Source organism: Buteo buteo, chromosome 1, assembly GCF_964188355.1.
Source record: "Buteo buteo chromosome 1, bButBut1.hap1.1, whole genome shotgun sequence".
In the NCBI taxonomy this organism is placed as follows: domain Eukaryota; kingdom Metazoa; phylum Chordata; class Aves; order Accipitriformes; family Accipitridae; genus Buteo; species Buteo buteo.
In genome coordinates this window covers 79,341,296-79,363,541 of record NC_134171.1, presented here as the reverse complement: position 1 = coordinate 79,363,541, position 22,246 = coordinate 79,341,296, and the positions used below count along the sequence as shown (strand labels likewise).

Sequence of the window (22,246 nt, the reverse complement as noted above, 5' to 3'; positions counted from 1 at the left end):
GTTAAAGATTGTCTTTGTGCAATCAGCCTAGTAAATTAGTGAGTGGGAGGCAGGACATGACTGCTTCCTCCAAATACGCTGGCATGAAATACTGTGGGGAATAAGCACTGCTCAAGCTGAAAGACAGCACTGGCCCAAGAAATGGGAACACAGTGGCTGATTTTAAACCAAAAATTAGAAGGTCCCTAATCAGTAGAGCAATGATGTCTTAGGACAGCCAGGACAGTGGGCAATAGAAAGAAGTAAGCTACTTTTAAGATGGAGTACAATACATTTACAAAGGGAACTGTATGGTGTGGTGGCTGTGACAGCAAGGAACAGGACTTGATCACCCAGGATGTCTTTTCAGTCTGGTGTTCTTGAATATAGATACAAAAGAATGCAGAATTGTTTTTCCCCCCTGCTTAGATAAAGTACAAAGAAAATGTTTCCTACACAGATAGCTACTATATTGCAAACTCCAGGTGTGGGAGAGCTGCCTTTCAGTAACAGATAGGCTGCAAAGCTAAGGAGTGATTTAGCAAAAAAAAGACAAAACCATCTTAATTATAAAGTTTCACTTCAAATATTTCAATCAGTGTAGAAATACCTTCCAGAAATACCAATTAGCTGCACCAGAACAGCAAGCAATCTATTCCCATTTACATCTATGTGACACTCAAAATCTCAATTCATGTTTCATGAGTTTCTCTTACTCTTCTGCTATGCTGTATTTTAGAAATAAATAGCTTTTTAAGTGTCAGTCAGGAAATTACAAAGCCACCCCATCATAATGAGAGACAATTTCAGCTCACTTTGATTGGAATTGCAGGTGCCAGTCCTGACAGCAGCCAGTTTCACTGCTCCCACAGTGAAAGCCTGAAAGCAGGATAGCAAATTCCCAGTGTTATAGCACAAGAAAATCTCATTGGCAGGATTCAAATGTGTAGCATGTCTACCAGCTAGACACAGGGGTAGACAACAGGCATATCTATTAGCCTTCCCGGACAAAACACAACTCTTCATGTTACATTTTCTAGTTTCATTCTCCTCACTTGAAAGAATATATTACCATATCAAATATCTAATGTATTTTTCAACAGAAAGTTGAAGTGAGATTAGCCCAACTGTACTTGAACAGCACTGAAAGCTATTTTCAGTTTTCAAGTGCAGAGAGTGTTGGCCAAAATCCAAGTTAAGTTCCTACATTTTTTATAGTTACACTGCATCTAGACACCTCTCTCACCCACAGCTTCATTCTAGGAACTGTTAGGCCTTAAATCTTATTTGCTTCCCAAACCAGGGCCTACCCATGCCATTCATTAAAATGCAATGGTTACCAGTACAGAGCTCACAGAAGTTGTTGTTCTTCATCTGCTGAAGCTGCTAAGCACAGTACTACGCCAGTGTTAATAGTTAGAGATTAAAGGTAAGTATTTTCTCATAACTGCTACGACTCTCAAGTAATTGGGGAAGCTGTGATAATGTAGGGAGATTAGGTATTCCAAATGACTTTAAAAATGTCTCTGAGCAAGAGAAATTAATTCATGTTAAAGTATCCTTGGTCCCCTGATAATATACAATTAAAAATAATTTTAAAACCAACAAGATGCAGAGATCAGTATCAACCAAAAGCTGCAAGAGCATCCAGCACAAGCGGATTTGCCGAACACCGACAGTCCCTCCTGCAAACTCCTCCTGCTCACACTCAAACTCAGTCCGGCCTTCAGTACAACCTCCTTTGCAATCGTGAGGGCCCACAAGCAGAGGAGATTTCTCTTGAGCAAGAGGCTTCCGAGCAGCAGAATCAATGCCAGTCCTTCCTCACAGAGGAAAGCTGGTGCACGTTTGTTCAAGGTGCTGTTCTTGAACGCAGGATATTTTAGGTTCAGTTCCTAGATTAGATATGTCTCATCCTGAAGCACACATGTAAAACACATGCAAAAGTCATGCCCTAAACATACATATTTCTCTCCATCAAGGGGTGATGTGATCAGGTAAAGACGTTCAAACTTAGACCTGGGTGAAGGAGACATTACAAGAGCTGATAAGCAACATGCAGCAATATTGATGGGCAAGTCTGAAGCACATGCCTCCCTCCTTTAACACTAAGAAAAAAAAATTGCCAAGATCTGGAAAGGGAAAAGGCAACTTTTCTTCAGTGTAAAAGTCTACACAATGGGCAAGAAAAGAAAAAAAAAAAAAAAACACATGAAAGAACATGAAAAGTACTCCCCCTAATACAGATGATCACAAACACTGTTGTCTCTGCAATTATTTACCTCAGCACCTGCTACCCATTTAAAAAGTGCCTTTTCTTTCTCATAGGTCTTACTAGATTTTCAAGAACAAGTAAACATATTTACAGGTGGCAGCCTGGTCTCATGGCTGGTTTTTTTTAATGTCTCAGAAGCATCTTTTCCTATACATGGTTACTGGACTTTGGACATAGAAACATCAGCCAAGAAATCAATCACCCCAGCAAAATGTTTTCTTTTTTTTTTTGAATTCTAAGTGGATATTGTCCCTGACTGCAGGCAAACTAAAATTTGAGTACTTGCTAAGTACAGAATTAATAAACTGTACCTGGTTTGCTAAATATTCTTAATTCTCTTTGTACTTGAACAAAAACCTGCAGTTTTATGTACTTGCACTCCTTAGAGAGAGTGCCTGCCCCTGTGTGGGTCCAATCCCTTCCCCAGCCATAAGCTGAACCACACTCCACCTTCAGCTGCCACACAGCATACCCATGGCAACTACATTTAAGCAAGCTTATTTGATCACACAGACACAGATAATACCGGACTTCATGTAATAAGGCTAGTTTGTTCCTAGTCTCCTGCTTAAACAGCATCACGATATATACTTGGGAAATCCAAACCATCTTCATACGCTTCCAGGATTGACCTTTTGCGGTTTTAGGCAAGTAATAAAATTGCACAATAATAGTAGGAAGATGGGGCCAGAAAGCAAACTCCTGATACTCTTTTTTTAGTGCTGAATGGAGTAATACAGAAGGTTTCTACAGGTCTTTACATCTGACTGAAGCTCCAGTTTTAAGGAAAAAAAAAAAACAAGCAAAAAAAACCCAAACAAAAACACCCAACCACGTAACTTCTATACAATTCCAGGGCTTTTTGGAGCTTTGACTGAGGATTAATTCCTGGATATTGACTTCAAACTCTGCACACTAAACCACTTCAATCGCATAAAAGTGCCTTCAGTTTACTATTAAAAAAAATAAAAAGAAAAAAAAAAGAAACCCTATACAAATTGAAACAAGAAGTACCAGAGACTTATTCAGTGTCTGACTGTTTTATGGTAACTGACAGTTTGGTAAGAAATCAGTTCCTTGAAACACGCTATATCTGAATTATTGCTTATGAATCTCTTGCATAACTTGAAATGGAGAGCTTGTTTAATCTTCTTGCAAATATTAAAACATGTCAGAAGAATAAGATTTAATTCTACTGAAATTTTTATTTCATCTAACTTTACATCTTCATACTGTCATTTCACCTTGTTCTTCATTCTCTCTCAGAAGCAATGCTAGTTTTTCATCATACTGAAAGCCTTGTTTGCAGTCACTCCTTACATAACGCTTTCCATCATTCAACATTAATTTTTAGAAAACAATAATAAGGTGACTAGACCTGATTAGAGCTAATTCTACAAATGCATCACTTCATCCTGAGAACTCAGATGAAACTGTGTACATAAAACATGTTTCAATGTCCATTCCTTAGTTCTTTGGAAAGATGAATCTCTTATTCCATACTGTCTCAGAAGTGAAATGAAAAAGCCTGTTGTTTTCAAGATTGCAGTTAGCTAATAAAAATGAGCCTGTCAGTAAATAGTATCTGGGGATCCTCACATAGTTACCACAGGCTGCTGCTCACATAGTTACCATAGGGTACAAACTTAAAAACTACAACCTAGAATAATTTCTAATCTATCAGAATTTACACGTGACCTTTCTTAGAAGAAGCTGGACACTAACTTTTAAAATGTTCTCAATAGAGTAGACATATAGTTTGCATTAAGTCCTTAGGAATAGATTTTAGAATAAACAATTGCAAATATAAATCTCTCTGAAGCCTGCAAATTCATTTCTGTCTTTTCTTGTATTCCTTCCACCTAACCCCAAAGCTTGGAAGGAGTAGTAGGTCCACATTACTCTACACGTTGAAAACCTGCATGCACCCATGTCAAAGGCATTGGATTGAGTCAGAAGAGCCAGTCCCTCTTCTGCAGCCCACACAGGACTACATCTTAGTCAGAGGCATATTGAGAATGCCGTTATTAAGATCACAAGCCCATGCCTTACTGGCAAAGGAAGAGGCTTGCTGCTCATCTCTGCACGGAGCTGAGCTGACCCACCTCAAGGAAACAAGTCATTATATTGAACTAGGCAGGTAGGAACAGCCAAGAAGTCCTGGTACCATTCCCTCCCGTACCCATATACCCACAAAGCCCCGTGAATAAAGCCCACAAAAAATAATTAGCAACTCCTATTTACTGTGAAACTAGGGATGCTACATTCAGTAGTTATCCTGCTGCACTGAGCAATAAGAGGTTTTTGTTATACCACTGTCTCTCCTTGAAGTATCAGCCTACGCGAGCAAAACTGATTTTTACTGAGCCTTTAAGACAGGTATCACTTATTTGAACCACTGGGAAACAGCTAAAAATATGAAAGAAAACATTGGGAAGCACAGAACTTGTGTTACTTTCTCTCATCAATGCAATAACCCTTGGTCTCAGCTGCACAGCCCTTGCTCTAAGGCAAGACCTGTTTATCTACAATAGGTTTTTCCCCCTAGACATTTCATGAAACTTTTCTTAGTGAAGGAGAGGTAGAACACAGGTGAAATTAAACTAAAATTTATGCCAGTTTAAAATGAAAATATTTACCTCTAAAGCCTTGCTCTGTTGAATTCCACTCCCTCCCACAAGCATATAGAACTAAAATACAATGTACTTTGTCTGAGCTACAAGTTTTATTTTCTGCAAGTCAATGAGCTTTTTTCATTCCCAAGATGTTGCTGGTTTGGTCTACACAAAAGGACAACCAGCAGCAAATGTAAACAGTTCTTTGACCTTTCAGGGGCTGCACACAAAGCTCTCCCAACTTGAGTCTCTGCTCTGCCCCCCAAAGGACACTTGGCCAATCCTCAACATCCCCCACAAGCTACACTCCTGACGTAAGGCTAGCTGTAACTCTGCACAAGTTCTAGCCCTGACACTCCAGTGAACAAAAAACATCCAACTTCAATAGCAAATGGCTGCTGTCCACTCAGTCATCACCCTAGTCCTACCAGCCATCCAGGCCAAACAAGGAATGCAGTTTTTCAGCCACTCTTGACCTAGCCCTTATCACCAGCTTCAATATTACAACCATATGCATCCAACCCTTACCGGTACGTATGTGTCTCATAACCGACCTTAACATTCCTTACCTTACTGCTGATCACAAACTCTCTCAGGCTAGAAATAAGGAATAAACCAAGCTCTTCAATTCCTTGTGTTTGAAGACCTAACACTAACCCTGACACAAGACACAGCCTTACACAAACCTGGCAGCTCGCAACAGCAGCATCTGACAGCTGGCTGACCAGGATCATCTTTACCTTAGTCTTGCAGGCTTAGAAGACAAACAATAAATGTAGCTCTTCAGCTCTTATTACATAAGAGCTCTTATGAGCTCTTTAGAGCCCTACTCTAACACCCAAACCTACAGCTAGCAAAACCAGTGATCCTCCCCTGCATAAAAAAATAGCTGTAAGAGAGTTGGATCCAACACAGGCCAAGAAACAATCAACTTGGTTCTTCTTAGTGTCTTGAGCCTAAATCTTTACCACCCTTCTAAACCTAAGCTTACAGAAGCCCTAGTGACATAACTAACAATGAATAACATAATCCTAAAGAATTTTACCCACCAATTGTCTCCTCACGTTAGCCATTCTAATGTCCTAAAGACGCCTTTTGTGTCAGACCCAATTATGGCAGAACAAACTGAACTGGTTGCCCCTACAGAAGGTACATAATCCACCCGGAAGCTTTGCTGTCTGGCTACTGTCACCCAAAGCCTTAACTCATACTCTCACTTAATCCAGCCTTTTAGAGACACACAACCCCAGCTGTATCAGAACACATCTCCAATCCTGCCTCTGCACGTCTTTCAAGAACCAACAACAAACTTACCTGTTCAACCTCTCCCTCACCTGACACAAACCTAATCCTGTACTCAGCCTAAACACACAACTCCATGCACCCTAAACACAGTACTTTTAACTTACAAACTAATTGTCCCAATTTGCAGCTGGATTGGGAACTCTAACCCTGACCCCAACCTTGCTCACAGGTCAAGACCCGCCTACAGCACAAGAACAGGCTCTAAAAAAAGCTTGGTCTGCTGGTGCTGTTCCCATCATTGCTGCCAGCTCAGTAAAATGTAACTGTATAGCTTCAGACAACACCCCCAAATTTATCTCTAGCTTTAACCATAACCCTGCAGCCCGCATGTACTGTAGTCATTTCGCTTTCCAGAATCAGGCCTCCTCAGAGTCTAGCAAGCCTTTAAAGATAACAGCTGTAATCCCGTTTCTTTAGCTTCTGCAGCACCAAACTGCACCCGTGTGCTTTGTAGCCTTGACAACTGCTGACTCACTCATGTCTGGTCAGGAGCTAGCCAGTAATCCCTCTCCTCTACAAGCAGCAGTCTCCATCCTCACCCTCTGATGCTACCAAATCCCCAGCCTCCACCCCTCGTGCCAGACGAACAAACGCTAGCTCTGGCTTTTGCCAGCACTGGGACCTGGGGCTGCTGAATGCCGTGCAGAGCTGAACCCCCAGGTGAGTTCTACTGCTTCTCTGCTGTGAAACACTAGCTCCGTGTTGGCTAAGCATACAGTGCGCGTCTTCTAAAAAGCGGCATCCTGCAACTCGAGTAAATTGTCTGTTCAGTGTCCTTAAAGCTCAGAGTTAATTATGCAAAAAGTAAATTGAGATTAAAGCAGCCACCCACAGGGTGCAGAAAAGGAAATAAAGCTATTAACATCAGACTTCTGAACATCTTAATTACAGAACTACACTAGAGTGGAGAAAGAGAGACCTGTAGGCTGAAAACTAATAATCAGTAAATTAAAAACAGTCATCCCAAGTCTCATGTGCAACCAGCGCCATTTCCAAGCAGCTGGTTTCTGTGGTGCAGTTACTCAGAGGAGGCAGAGGCACCAAGGCTGGTGCCCTGGCTGGAACAGAATTTCACTCTAAAAATCTCTCAGTAGTTAACCATCCACTTCTGCAATAAGTCTGTTCAAGCCAGTGTTCACACCAATTCCCACACCATATGCATTACATTAACTACCATGGTGTCACAAGTAACCATTTCTCCCTTGAAAACATGTAATCAGCAAAATATTTTTCTGCTGAATACAGTACTTAATTTTCCTATAAGAAATTAATGCCAGTGAAAAGAACATGCTGCTAGTGTGAAATTATTAAAGCTAAGGGAAAGAAACTTTAAATTTCTAACAACACAGACTAACAGATCATGCATAAAGTACAGAAGAGACTCATCTAATAGATTACTGGCACAGCAATTGGCTTCTTGGTAATGTTGACCTCAACCATTAAATATCTAGTTAAATACTTAATGAGTCACTTTTAGAATTAACATTCGAGCTCTGATTATACTAGGCTTTCCAACCTGCTGCTGTTAAATTCTGCTGTAATACTTGCATGTCACTGAAGGCAAAGGTTAAACTTGCTATAAAGAAAAAGCACAGCATACATTAACGTATTTCGGTTGTGAGCATAGGGTGGATTTTTATATTCCTTGCACATCACGTATTTATACTTATGCCCAAATTGTACAGCCCACTACATATGTATTAGGTATCATTCTACTGCCACTTTTTGCAAATATAAATGATAGTATGATGCAAAAAGACAGATAATTAGTAGGTCAGACTCTCCAGCCCTTCTGTGTGGCTATAGCTTTTCCAAAGGAATAAAATATTCTACGTGGAATAAAATATTCTACCCAGAATAAAATAGTGGGGAGAAAAAAAAGGCCCCATAAAGAAAAGGATCAAGGTTTGAAATAGCAAGAAATAAAGACTTTCATGTACAGAGAACAAAATGAAAGGATGAGTAAACTTCTCACTTTCCACCTGGCTCCCCCATAGGGTTGTCTGCATGGGCCTAGAGATCTAGCGCATGACCTCCCCTGTTGGGTCCACCACTGGCAGCCACCGTTGTTCTGCCCAGCAGGCCTAACAGGAGGCACCAGTGCTGAGGTGGCGCAGAAAGCCCAGAGACCCCAGACTAACAGGGAAGCGATTGCCCAGCTCTGGCTGCTGACTACATGAGGGAGGAAGAGCATTTTCTCTGCTCCCACCAGGCACCGAGAATGCTCTTTTATCTTTGGGTATGAACTCAGTAAGACCCAGCCTTCCAGAGAGCTCATTCATCGAAATGAAAATGCTAACATCCTACGTAAACCCTGCTTTCAGTAAAAGCACCTCTTAGAAATGGGAATAGGGTATCTGTACTTACAGGGATGAATGAGGAAAAGATTTATCCTTCTTTGACTTTCCAGAGGTATTCAGAAAGCTCATGAGCAAGGGAGAAGCATTACCACTCCAGAAAAACACTCTCCCGCAACCACCCTGCTACCTGGAATAAGAAAAATACATGTGTTTAATATCATTATAAGATAAGTAATAACTGGAACACAAATTGCATTTCTTTCAAGCTCCAATTTTGCATTGGTATAATCTCCAGCTTTACCAGAATTATAAAATAAAACAGCAACGGTTGTTAAAAAGGAAACACAAGTATTATTTGAATGGCAGGTCAGTAAGTAGACAGTGGACCCTGTACACATCAGATAAGCATCAGATTTTATATAGTATACTATGAAATAGATCTTAATACAGCCCTCCTCTTGAAAGTACAACTGTGAATGCAACAGGTCTTCTTTCAGCTGTAATCTAGAGCAAAGACGAAAGCTGTCACAAGACCAAAGCTAGAACAGAAATGGAACATCAGCACCTGCTCTGCCATGAGGGGACTACTATCGCTCTGACAATTATTAACCTACTGCTAATGAGTGTCACCAGTGTTCCTTGCCAAAGCATCTGCTGATCTGTATTTGGCTATTAGCAAATGGCAGGCCTTGGGGAGGTCATTTGACTATGTCCTTTGTATAGAGGCTTTCAAATAAATTTCAATTAAAATGTGACTGAGAAGATCCACATTATCCATTTTAAAAAAAGATACACTACCATCAAAGCTCAGCTTCACAACTGATACCGATAATAATCCAAAAGTCTTAACTGAAAGGTTAAATAAGTACGTGAGCTGTTTACAGATCCAGATCTTCCGCTGTATGGGAAATTCCAACAGTGAATTTTTTTTTGTTCTGAATGAAAATGTCAAAAACAGGAGCCAAAAAAAAAACCCCAAAACCCCAAACAAAAAAACCCACTCCAAAACAAGCAAAAAAGAAAAAACCCAAACTTTTTTCAGAACTACTGAACTACTAGTTCAATTCAGAACTGCAAATGCATTTCATTTTACTAGTGAGGAAAAATGTTTTATAGAAGTGAAAATAAAGAAATTGAAAATGATTGAAAATTAAATAGAATAGAAGCAATAAAATAGAAGAAGGTCATTTCAACATAATTTAGATGGGAACAGGTTCTATTAAACTTTTTCTAAGATTGACAAGTTCCACAAAACATTTTGCTTTTTTTAAAAAAAAACAGTAAGAGTTAGCATAGAATCTGTTCCACTGATTTATTTTTCCATCACATTTCACTAAACATGCAGGAAAAAAAGCAATCAAAGCAGAGATAGAAGTATGCCAATTAAATTCAGATGAAGACTACAAGCATCAAACTCCATGTTAACTATGACAGATTAATATCACCTTAAATTTTTACTTCGGGATTATATAACCAAATTTGTAGCACCAGCATAGTGAGGGAATGGCACACATTTTGTCCCAATTCTCCACTGCTTTATACCCTGTGTAATTATTTACAAGTGCACAAGTGCATACTGTAAAGAGATGAAATACTTTACAGCCACACTGCACAAGTGTAAATCACTGCACAAAGTACAAAGAGATGACTAATTGGGCACTCTGTCAGCAGTATCTGAGGTACAATGTATGAAACCTATATTTTTGGGTGATTTCAGCTATGGGAGGCAAAGCATTTGGATGCAGCTGTTTCCCAGCTTTCAGCAGGATAGCATAGGTGCGTGCCCTCACTCAGCCCTGCATCTGCCACCCAGCAAGTGTAACTGTTGCCCCCCTAAGAGATATGGCAGCTCCAAGTCTTTAATAATTAAAAAAAAAAAAAAAAAAAAAAAAAAAGACAATTCATAAACTGCAGGCTCTGGAAAGGATCCTGCCATGTGGCAGTCACAAACCGACAGAAGTTGAGCAATTAGATTCCCACCCATGGGATTTTAGCAGCCCCCAGACTGAGCCCTGAGTGAGCAACAGAGACTTTTAAGTGAACATGTATTCAATGTTTTATTTAACTGAACTCACGGCTAATGAAGGAACATTTAGAGAATGAGCTAATTTATATGTTTATATGGCACTGAGCAGAGAAAAAAACTTGGGGTTAATCCCAGCAACCCACGAGTTTATTTGAAAGAGTAGAACAAAACCTAAACAGATGTTTTGAAATCAGGGTAAACCTAACCACATGCCTGTTTTCATGAATGCTCATTAACATCCTTTCTTTAGTCAAAGAAGGTGTGTATAAAGCTTGCTTTCCTCCCCTACCTCTTATTTGAGAGCTCTGAAGAGGGACTGTCTCACTTGGAGGGAAAGCAGATCTGTTTCTGTTTTACTGTAAAACTAGGCTGCTCTAAAATCCCTTGTATTTTCCTGGCAAAACCCAAATACTTTCTGCCACCCACGCTGTCATCCTAACTCACTAGGCAGTACCAAACGCATGCTGTGAGGTCTCTGAGGGATTTCAGCTACTGGAAGCAAACATCCAGTTTGTTTTTTTCACAGAAATTCTGCATTCCTGATCTAAATATCTCTATCACCCACGCTCCTAAACTGCCCCCTTCTTCCAGAGGTCACCATTCTCACTCGTGAATTGGTGATTACATTGTCCCCACTTTTTAAATTCACTCCTTATTTGAAATGAACACCATCTCTTGCTTCCCCTACAAGCACTCTAAGGCAGAATTATTAATGCCCCATGACAATATCCCATTCCAGAAGAAGCTTTGCAGCATTTGGGTTTTTTTACATATCCCAGTGTGAAACACCAGGCTTTGTTAGCTTTACAGGAGTATGTAAGTGGGCTCAACTAATAAAATCCTGTAAAGCAGACTGAATCCTCTGAGAAACGTTCATCAGGAAATCCTTCTCCTTCCCATGTTGTGTATGGCACACCAGTAGAGGAGGGCTAAACCTGAGGAGATTGGGGTCGTTGACCGTTATTTTGCATTTCAGATTCAGGCTTTCTGAATAAAGACATCACTAAAGTCTGAACTGAACACAGCAGGTGTCATATTTCCCTTTACCATTACAGATCTGGCTTTAACAGGTGTTAGTAACCTTTAATTCTCAGTCATTGCCAATCTGACTAAAACACTAGCACTGACCAAGAGAAACGCCGTTTATCCCACTTTCAGAAAATTCTCTGTAACCTGTCTGAATGGGGCGGAAAAGTGCTGGGACTCACCCAAACTCACCCTCAGCGAGAGATTCTGCATGGTTGGAATTCAGGTTAGCCTTCAGTCTGAAAGGCAATATGCAGAAAGCACCTCTTCGCTTAATTTACAAATAAGCCACATGGTGTTCCTCCTTCTGCAGCTAGATAAACTCTTCACAAACAACCTTGATTAATCCCGTTGTCAGTCTGTTACAGCAATACTAAAGAACAGCTTTCTATGGCTTCCAGAAGAATACTTTAATTATCTTTGGCTTGTACCTTTTAATTCCTTTTAGGCAATTACTAAAAGATCACAGCTCATTTCAGATTAGGTCCAGACTGCTAAATCACCACAAGTGATGTTACAGCCGTTCCACGCCAGTGAGAGCTAGCAGCCTGTGACTATCTGCCTTCCTCCTCTGCACATCATTTCTTAGTATTTACAGTTGGATGTAGCAAAAAGGGTAGTTGCTCTGTGAAATGCATATTAAAACTGAATGAAAGTCAAAGCCGAGAAAGCTAACCTATGTCAGTTTGATAAAAAGAAATAGCTCATCCTCATCCAGTTACACAAATTTCTTTATCATAATATTTAAGTATATCACTCCAAGTGTGAAAAAGGAAATATAAACAGACTGATAGAGATCCTCATCTAGTGGTGATCCTATATAAACCTATTGTATAGGTTTATCTATACAGATCCTCTGTTACATATGTACTTCTATACAGCTAGCATAGCTATTTGAAAAAACTTGCACATGCCACTAATTCTTTTCTGTCTAAAATGTGCTTGCTTACCTGTTTTTAAATACCTATAAGGAAAAAAAAAGACCAAAAAAGACCAAAAAAAAGATGCCCCAGCACTGCCTGGTGCAGGCTGCATACCACAGTGCTTCAACATCTCCACTCCCTTCAGCAGAATGAGATGCCCAACACACAATTATGCTCAAGTCAGATCTAACCCTTGCTTCTGTGGCTAATACAGGACACAAAACATGCTTAATTATTATAAACTAATGAGCTGTTTTCTTTGCTATGTCCAAATGTATTGAAGGTGATATCAGAGAAAAAACAGAAGAAACAAGGGAGAGGGATGGGGGGGAAAAAGCAACAATAACAAAAGTATGCCTAGAATAGCACTTTGAAAAACACCAAAGTTTCTCTTTTTTTTATTTTAAAGTTTGCAAGCTAATAGGCCCACAGAGTTAAATTGAACCTGGGACTTGAATTAAAAACACACTTATTTGTGATTCATCTGGCAAATAATTAAAATCCAAGTGCTCCCCCTCAAGGACAGAATATCCCAGAGTAAGTGGGATTATATAAACAGTTTTCTGCAAAACAAAACAAGTATAACATATTCAGCAAAATGCTGTAAGAGATGCAACAGGAGCTATGTTCACTGATTCCTGGATCTTCCCAAGAGACTCCTGGATAGGGGTTAGAAAGCAAAGGCAGAAGTATATATCATCCTAATGGCTGCTCAAATCATATTCCTATAGCACTAGGGAAACATCCCAACTTACAGAACTGAAACAGAAGGGCTGTTTACATTCTTGCACCAGGTACAGGCTTTATGGATACAGTTACAACAAAAGAAAACATTACTTCCATGAAACAGTACTTGAGAGGAAAATATTGGAAACTTAAGTAGAATGAAAGGTCTAGAACAGATGAACTGAGAAAGGAATTTTTATATAATACATATTGTTGAAAGCACTAAGTGTGGGAGAATATCAAAACGTAGAGTCAATAGAAGAGAAACAGAAATCTGCATTTTTTTAGGGAAAACATCTTCAAAAGGTTAATGTTATCAGCATACACATTAGCTAGTCACACTCCATAATGCTGACTTCAAAATTACTAAACTTAAATTTTAGTTCATTCTTAACATACTACCAATGAGTTTCCCATAAACTACAAAAAGTAGCCAAAGCTGCAACCAGAAACAGAACAAAGATACCCTGTATGCTCTCTATAGGTGAGGTCACTACCCTAATACTACTATTACAGGGTTGTAATATTAAATTTAGTCATATCACTAAATAACCATATCAGTATGCTAGTAATAAAATACCTGTTTTGAAGGACTGTCACTTCACTCTACAACAACATTGTTCGTGAGGTTCCAGTCCTCTTTCTAAAATTACTAAGCACACAGTAAATTTAATTGGTAGAATAGCCACTCGTCACTACTAGAAGGGGTTGAAAGTGGCAATCCTTCCTAAAAGACATGTTTACTGTGTGTTAAAAACAGGCTTTCAGCATCAAAGCTTTCAAGTAACACAACGAGCACAACCCTGAATTTTAAATGAAATCCAATAATGAGTATCCAAGGTTACAAATTTTAATGACAGTCCTTGTTAGAGCTGGATAAATAAGCTTCACCTATTGATGTCCAGCAGTCTCTGTTAGCATGGCGTTAGGCTGCTGGCATCTACATGCCCTTCCAGGGCTGCTTCTCAGGTGCTATGGCCTCTGAGGCTTGCCATCACTGCTCATAGCCTTCCTGCTACAAACTTTTCTGAAAAGGAAATCATGGAGCAATGAAGGAACAACACTGAACTAATAAAGTGCTCCTCATTTAGGCTATTGGAACACTCATTCACTGGCTCTAAGCAGGAGAAAGTCCTCTGAACGGAGCTACAGCACCCTTGTCTCTTAACAAAGGTTGTTTTTCTTTATTGTACCTTCACCAGCTTTTCATCCAGCCTGGTTCTAAAACAGGCCCAGCAGTGAGGTTTCAGCACTTCCCAGGAAGCCATTTACACAAATAGTAGTTCTCATCATGAGGAAATTTCATCCTAAATGTTCAATCTAAATGTTGTACCTGGCTCAATTTCGTCCCATTATTTCGGCTGTAACCAAACAAATCGGTCCTTCATCTCTATTCTCCTTAGTCTTTGTAACACATCAGTTCTTTCATTACCTTCCAATTTGCGTTAGACTCCAACCCATGTGCCAAAAATCTTTGTCTTAATGACATCTACAGTCCAGTCTTCTAAATTACAAAGCTGTATTAGTAGAAGAAGGGTTTGCTCCCTGCTTAGTAACAAGGTTCCCAGACTAGCCAGAATGGCTCCTGTTGCTGTTACACAACACTGCAGCTGCCATCTACTAGCCAGTCCTTAAGTTTCTTTTCAGATGACTTCATTTTCCAAGTTTCTATCCCAAATCTATCTCCTCACTTTGATTATTTTCTTTGTTTCACATACTAGTTTGCACTTTTCCTTGTAGCCTATTTTCTGACCACATAGCTAGATCTCTGCCCCCGAGCTATTACTCTTCCTCTAGAAGTGACCTTCTTACACATGTATTAGCTTTGAAAACTGGCAATCCCCCCCAGAGCCAGAAGCATATACACATCTCTTATCACTAAGCAGTAAATCAACTAGCCAAAAGTTTCATATTCTCAGTATCAGAAGTAGATTTTTTTATTTCAATGAGTCTTCAACCAAAAGGAAACAATTCTTTTTAACAGTCTCATTATAAAAAAAAAAAGTGGAGTACTTCTTGCTAAGACAATGTCTTTCACCTCAAGTTCCTCAAGTTTCTTCTAACACATTGAGATAGCAAAGTAGGATAAGAAGATCCCAACACAAAAGGAAATGCTGAATATTGTACATCACATTGCAACTTAAGCACATGTGAATAGATACTAGAAGATTCCTTATCTGCCCCCCCCCCCAGTTCCTCAAAACCAAGAGCACACTCAGAACACACATCCACTCCAAAATAGCAATGACCAATGGGACACTTATGTCAGACACGTCACACATGTCAGACTCCATGACTGGTCTTCATGACGAAGTTACTTTAATCTAACCCCACGCAGCTTGAACTTGGTTCCCGTTCCCACCAGTACTACAATTTTTATGATCTTACTGCTGCCATGTGTGCTTATGATCTGATGTTCCCTTTCTGCATGTTGGTTGCAAAAGCCTACGGCCTGGACAGCTCTTACTCTGCTGAGGGAAAGAGGACATTGTGCCTTTGAGTATCAGTGTTCTGACCCCATGACACAGCAGCAAGCTGCTCCCTAGTCTACAAAGTACTTCATCATTTCTTTTCACTAAAAAAAATCCCCCCATCTGAATTCAGAAAGCCTCAGAGGTCTTGAGGAGCCTGTATTTATCTGGTCTGAAAATCACAGATATTTTCTTGAAAGAGCAGAACAGCTAAGGAGAGTAAGCTCAATTCTTTCTCCAGCTCCCTAGGACAGCAGGGAGTCTGAAGTAACTGCTAAACATGATGAAATGCCTTTAGACATATAAAAACAGAAAGAAAAAAAAAAATCACCCTCCCTGCAGCATGATAACAGTAGGGAAAATAAACTTGTTTATACTTATACCTTTCCTCTGTGTGTTACACAGTTTATTCGTTCTTGGGACACACTGATTATTATGCACAGATATATCAGTCATTTATTGCAATCACTGAATTCAGAGATTATGAAAATAATCCTGGAAAAGAGTTTATGAAGCCAGCTAGTCCATTCCCCAGCTTCAGGGCAGGACCAGCTAAAATTTCTCATTTCTGATATATTCTAACCTATTCTTAAAAAATCTCCAGTCATGTAGAGCCCATGACCTTCCTGTCAATCACATATGACAGTCTCACAGTTCTCCATCACACTACTACCAGTACGACTTTGAGAGCCTAATTAAAAGCAGAACTGGCTTTTTGTTCCTAGAGCATATCCCAGCGCACCAGCACTGCACCCAGCACACTAGCTAGCACAGTTACTAGAAGCAATTATCACAGCACAGCAGAACACAGCATGTGAGAAAAGCTGGTTTTTTTCTGTAATTCAAGAGGCTGCACTTCCACTTGAGAAGCAGAGATCTCTCGGCTCCCTCTGCAGAGCCTTTCCACCCAGATCCTGAGTGTGTTGCACTTCACTTTCCAAAGGCTGGAGAAAAACTTGCATTTTCCTATTGTTCTTATAAATGGATTGCAGCCCAGGTTTCAAGAGCCAGAATGAAAGTAAAAAATACTGCAGATAGTTACATAGGATAACATCTTACTGTCCAGCTTTTATGTTTATCATATGCAGAGCTTTTCTGAAGTTTACATATTAGACTCTGGATACTGCAGTGTAATGCTAAGCAGAGCACCAAAGGTCACCTAATCCCCAGCCACCACCTGCCCTGATCTCTGAGCAGGCTGCTAGAGGAAGGGCAAAACAGCAGATTAAAGGATTTGTAGATCATGACAAAGTAGCTAACAAACAGGGCTATGGCCATACCAGGCAATTCCAGAGTAGACAGCTGTTTTGGATGGCATGGCAACAAGTTGCCAAAACCACATTCATGCAAAACTAGTCTTATCAAACACTGCACGCAACCTGCTCCGCGACAAAGCTGTGTTCTGATGTACTTGTAAAACACAGGTCTCTAGGTGCACCAAAGTAAGAGTCCTACACCGACAGGATATTAGAGAAATGTAAAACCATACTCCCAAAACATGTAATTCAGCAGGGAATGATTGCTTCTATGATCTTTTTTTAAAAAAGCGCTATTTTTTAAAACATTAATTTAAAACACTTCAAAGTACTTCCTTATGATAATGATTAAAATGCATGTAATTAGCCCTTCAATTACCAATTCTAATACCCAGTCTATTAAAAGCCATCTCTGTGAATTCATACTTGAGTTTCTCAGTTTTATTCCATTTGTCTTTAACTTCAGCAAATTCTTAGTAAAAAACTTGACAGAACTAAATCCTTTCTTCTAGGCCAGCAATTCATACAATATGCAGAGAGAAGCCTTGCTACTGAAATCTTGTTGCAGAGAAGCTTGGAACTGGTTTGGTTTTTTTCATGTAAGCCAGTACAAAATGGAAACACTGCTTTTCACCAAAGCACTTTTGCTACATTATGCATCACAGCAGATAATTAGAGCCACAGGGTAAGGCAAAAACGTTGTTGACTATGCAAAATGTTTGCGCCTTAAATCACACCCAGGGGATGAGCGATTTGCACAATCATTACGATTTTGAATGTTGCTCTGACAGGTATTTTCAGGAAAACAGTATGAAAAATCCTGGAAAGATGTTTAAGCAATAAAGCTGATGTCTATTTTTTCCACCTTGTAATTGTCTCTTGAAGGCATAAGAACTTATATACATGAGCCTGAAGTTTGGCTTCTAATTCTATGTTCCACTGCCAGTGCCTTTAAAGAGTAATGAACACTCAAAATATTCCTGTGTTCAGACTTTCCACTAGGTTGATATCTCAAGAGCCCAAGTCTCATCCTATTTTGCAAAGTTTTAGCCTTGGAGTGTTTTCAATCAAGCAATCTCATAAGCAACCCTTTGACTTTGTTCTCATTAGACCATGAATCTCCACCATGCTGGTCTCATTGGGAAAGGGATCTCAGCCAGAATATGATTTCCCAAAATGTATATAGTGATGACAGTTCTTCACAACACATTATTTCATCGCTACTGGTCTACACTGCTTTCTCTAAGGTAGACAGTATTTGAGAATTGCTATACTAGACCTCTGTAGTACAATACGATTTCTAATACAAATTATTTCTTAATTTTGACTGCTTTCAGTCAAACCTTCACTTGTTCTTAACACCTCCAAATACCCCATTTCTCTCTACAAGTCACTTTCTCCCACTTCCTCAATCCCTGCAAGATTAAATAGAGACCATGCAGGCTAACACGGTAATAGCAATGCAGTCAGTGTCCCCAAGAGCAGACAGGAGCTAAAAAGGCCATTTTGCCAGACCCCAGGTATTTACATGTGGGAAAGCTCAGTCTCCTGAAGCCCACCTCACGGAACACAGCATGCTGGCATCATTTATCCTTTCATAAACCAATGGTTCCCTGATACCTACAGATGTCTTTCTGTTTCCAATATCCTGCTCTTCTTTAGAGACATAGTTTTACTCAGAATACTACTGGACGTAACTGAAACATACAAGTCATTTATTGAATTACAGAACAAGTTCAGGACTGCTCTGATGCAAACTCCAGGGGCTAATTTTAAACAGTAGAGCCATTTTCCTTTCCTTCTGTAGTGCTGGCAAACCAGTTGTCTTTGAATATTTGATCACAGCTTTCTAAAGTCTCAGGAAATATCCTCGCTTTAACAAACAAACAAAAAACAAACTCAGCACACAGACACAAATGATCAAGCCACTAAATAATTTACTGCAGTCTTATTTTAAGTTTTATAAAAAACAGAGACCTGCCACAGATCCGAGAGTCTCTTCTTTTCATATTAGAAAAGTACAGGATACAGCAAGCATCTAAAACAGCAATAGGATGTTGAAGCCACAGTACTTTCACACCAGCTGGGATGACATTTTCAGTAAGCTAGCAAGTGTAACAGAATGTGCTCTCCAGAAAATTGCTTTACTTGAATAAACAACTTCCAGATCATCTTTCCTTAAAATTATGCACCAGAATATAAATGCCAGGGAAAACAATAAAACAGGTATATAAGGTTTTGCTGATTAAGAACCAAAGAAACACATACAATCAGAAGTGCAGGACTCAAGTCAATGTTATTTTTGTGCAAAACTGAAACAGCTTCTACACGAAGCCTGCGCAAGGGAGAGGAGGACAAGGGAAAATCTGTACTTTTCACAGCAGATGTACGGAAGCAGATAACTGGTCAGGCTGCTCATTGCTCTGTGCAGGTAAAGGCATGAGCAGAGCGTGGGTGGCCAGCTTGCACAGGGGTGCTGCCAGCTACCATCACAGCCTGGCTGGCTTAAGGGGCAGCAATGGGAGAGGAAAATAGCCCCAAACCACTGTCTTCTGCCTTACGCCATATGATTTTAGGTATGGGTGCAATACGCGATGGGCTTGACACAAGCAAGGCAGAAGAGCAGGGCAAAGGCTACAGAAACCATCAAAGAAAACTACAAGACTCATGTGAAGATGTCATGTCCTAGGGTTTCCACTGAGCCTGTGCGTTGTGGACATGCCTAAACCCATAACAGGGAAGATTTTTGCATACTGTTTAACAGAAGACAGATGTAATCATTGATTTTGGAGTAAAAGAGATTTAAAAGCAGAGATTAATACAAATGGGCACAAGCTGCAGCAAAGAAAATTCTGACTAGCCATAAGAACAAAAAAAATATTTAGTGATAAACCATGCAATGCAACATCATTTGTTCCTTGCCACCTTCTCCCAAACCTGCAATAACTTTTGAAACAACCGAGTCAACATCAGATAGATTTGATAGACAGAGGTCTCAAAGACTCTACATATTTCTAAATGTTTCAAAATATATACAAACATTCATACACACTAAGTGGTCACACAGATGGAAGGAACCAGAGCACATGATGCCCCTTGCCCAGCTAGTAGATGGAAGACATCAGAGGTACCATTATAGTACGAAGGAGAACATAAGATATCGTGGAGATAGTGGTGCAGCCATCAGGAATACACAGAGCTAGGGTTTGTTCTAGGGACAACAGTACAAGTTCACAGGAAACTTGATTTCAGTCTACTGTTTATGGAATACCTTGTTATTTGTGTCTATTTTGTCTTACCAAATGAGTAGCAGGTGATTCAGAGGACAGTGCAAGAAGCCTGCGATAGAGGAATGAAAATTAACCTTCCCTACATACAGGAGACATTGAAATTCAGCTGATCAGCACATGGCCCACGGTGCCTACGCCATTCTTCCCACAGGGGGAATTGGGCATGTGAGAAAGGAAGAGTATATTAGATCTTTAAGAATTAAAGCCATGTACCTACATATAGGATGGACACCAAAGAGGAAGACTGGAAACTCCACAGAGTTTTGTTGATATCTAGCTGAAGAGAGCAAATTTTAAAAAAGCAATGAATCCACAACGGCTGCATGAAGCCTTACAGCAGTGAATAAACGGGCAAAGCAAGAGATTCTGTTTGAAATGGGAAGGTAATATGCCATCTCCTCTCCACTGTGCAGAAGGCAGCTGCAGCCACCGCAAACACCAGGGGCAGCTGACTGCATGCCAAACCTTGCTGTGCCCTGAAATGACGTGCGTGGTGTTTGTGGGGCAGTATAGCTGGGGCTCTGCCATTAAACATTTTACAACATTCCTGTCTCCCTGCCTAAGGGCTTCACCCTGAATGAAAAACAGGCATAAAAGGATTGGCAGAGCAGGTTGGCTGCAACACTGAGGTAAGATGTAAGACAAAGAGGGTAAAGAGTATACCTGAGAGGTGTACCTGAGAGGTATCAAAGGAGTCCAAGAAAAAAAATTGGGCAGGAGAACATGGATTTAGTCCATGCGTATCTGCTGCTTTGTCTCCTCACATGTCAACTTCCTTTACGTCTTCCTATGTCTTGGTAAATGCCTAATATTTTATAAAACAGAAAAGAAAAAAAAAAACCTTCAGAAAGAATTTTGCTCAGTAGAATAAGAAAAAACAATAGCACTGCAATACACATACAATCTTTCAGCAGAACAGGTCCCTTGTTATTATCAGGAGGGTTAAATCAGCACAAACTGTATGCTAGGCTAGTATGCAGCTTTTGCTGATTTTTTTTTTTAATGGTCCGTACTGCACACAGGAATGGTATTTTAAACAAGACACCTAAGAGAATCTTCAATGTTCCTGCTTCTCCATGAGAAACTAATTCATTGAACAGGTGTCCACAATCCAAATCACTGAAAAAGTAACTGAAAAGCAGATTGTATTAGAGAAGCAAGGAACCCAGGTAAGAGGCATTTACTGTGCCTTTCCTTTTAAAGCTCCAGAAATCTAAAGTGCTTCTGATGTTGTGTCCAGACAACAGTATTTTACAGGATACAATGGCAAAATGCAATAGGTCTAGAAAGCTATTAGCTCCAGTTTACCTGCAGGAGACCATTTTCTGCTTCTACATACAGCTTTCCACAGTAAACAAGAAAATCTCATATGAATCAAAGAGTGAGATCCACTTCACTGCTGTTGAGAAGAGAGATGCTTTTGGGTTCAAGACTTTACAAACACAAATACATCTGCACAAAGAAGAAACTGAGTAAAGGTTTTCCCTCTGCTGCACAAAATTTTAACTACTTCAAGGTCATATAAATGTGAAATCTTCTTTAAAACAGGGATTTGTCTGGTTTTCAACAAAACAGTGACTTGAGTCCCCACTTGGAAGAGAGGGTTCCAAGTAATGCATTTCAATCTTTTCTCAAAAACCATCAGGCTCCAGTCCAAATTCAGGGGCCAAAGACTCCTAACACTGCAAGATTTCAGATACACCCCCTCTCTTCAGTATTCCCTACCACCAGTTAGCCAGCTCCTGTTCAGCAGGCTGTCAGGTGTGGATCACATACTGACCTTCCCCACATGTAGATGCATAGGAGCCTTGCAGATTTGAATACGATCCTCATCACTTGGGTTGCTTTGTGAACTTAGCTCAAACTCATCAGATCCATTAAGTGAATCAATAGATTTCACTGTTTAATATAGGAACTCATCCTTCCTGCACAGCAAAGGCACGCCGCAGACCTCTCTGTCAAATAAGACTTCAGATTTACCCATTGATCCATTGTTACAGTGACTACTGACACAGCATAACGTCATTGAGGTACCCTGCAGGGCGCAGAGCAAT

The 22,246-nt window shown here is 40.0% G+C and overlaps 1 long non-coding RNA gene across 1 annotated transcript in view; it reads right to left on the bottom strand.

Annotated features, from left to right (window-relative positions):
• LOC142030051 (uncharacterized) overlaps window positions 1–21,611 on the bottom strand; it is a 46,760-nt gene extending 25,149 nt beyond the window's left edge. The window contains exons 1-3 of the long non-coding RNA XR_012650078.1: window positions 21,501–21,611; window positions 20,856–20,997; window positions 8,542–8,661 (exon numbers count right to left, since the gene is read on the bottom strand). This is a non-coding gene — a long non-coding RNA (uncharacterized LOC142030051). The remainder of the gene's footprint in view (window positions 1–8,541; window positions 8,662–20,855; window positions 20,998–21,500) is intronic.
• Window positions 21,612–22,246: the final 635 nt, after the last annotated feature.